The sequence below is a fragment of the Dromiciops gliroides genome, chromosome 3 (genome assembly GCF_019393635.1).
Source record: "Dromiciops gliroides isolate mDroGli1 chromosome 3, mDroGli1.pri, whole genome shotgun sequence".
NCBI classification, from domain to species: domain Eukaryota; kingdom Metazoa; phylum Chordata; class Mammalia; order Microbiotheria; family Microbiotheriidae; genus Dromiciops; species Dromiciops gliroides.
The window spans coordinates 1,289,746-1,290,869 of record NC_057863.1 but is presented as its reverse complement, the minus strand read 5'-3'; positions in this window follow the sequence as shown (position 1 = coordinate 1,290,869).

Genomic DNA, 1,124 nt, shown 5'->3' with positions numbered 1-1,124 from the left:
GAGACTGGCGTCCATGGACCACCTGGGGTCTGGTGGCTAGATTTCAGGGTGGCTGAGAATTTGTATTTTAAAAAAATATAGCTAAGGGGCAGCTAGGTGGTGCAGTGGATAGAGCACCGGCCCTGGAGTCAGGAGGACCTGAGTTCAAATCTGGCCTCAGACACTTGACACTAGCTGTGTGACCCTGGGCAAGTCACTTAACCCCAATTGCCTCACTTAAAAAACAAAACAAAACAAAATATATAGTTTGATAGCAACATTCCAACAGCATTGGTTTCTTTTGTAACCTGTCTATTTATTCTATACGTTTAACATGATTTTGAGAAGGGGTCTATGACAGAAAAAAGGGTGAAAATTCCCTTTTGGGGCCAAGTTTCAGGGTCACAGGAACCTTGGGGACGAGGCCAGGATGCCTGGAGGGACAAAGACTGAAGACCTTTCCTTCTAGTCTATAACACACACCACACCACACACACACACACACACACACACACACACACAAATAGACACACACATATACCTCACATTCACACAGACACATATGCACAAATACACACGTGTACACACAAATAAACACACACACACATGCACAAGGACACACATGCGCGTGCACACACACACACACACACACACAACTAATTTCAAACAAAATTAGTTATCGGTAGTGAGAGGATCCTCTAACAACCACCAGCAGTTCAGCCAGCTAACAGCTGTGTGGGTGCTGCCAACACCACCTAGTTAACCTGCGAAATTGATCTCTTCCTGTTACCCTTTGACTTCCAAGGGACCATGAGGACCAGTTCCAGGCTTGGGGGGGTTGTGCACAGGCAGGTAAGTACAATGAAGGTAGACAGGTTTCAGGTGAGGGAGGAGAGGGGGGAGGCCAGACTGGGGTGCCCAAAAAACATACTTTTAAAAGCAGAGAAGCAGCAAAGCCAGAGGACAGCTCCCCTCACCCCCAGGGTGCACATCCAAGGAGATCTCACAGAGGGAAAGGACTTCATTGTACAGAGCAAGAAAAGGACACCTCCACGTGACCATGCCGTGTGGGAAGCAGAATTGGGGAGCCAATGGGCAGGACTAAGGGGTCCCTGATGCCCTGCTCTGCTTCCCTCACTGAGCCA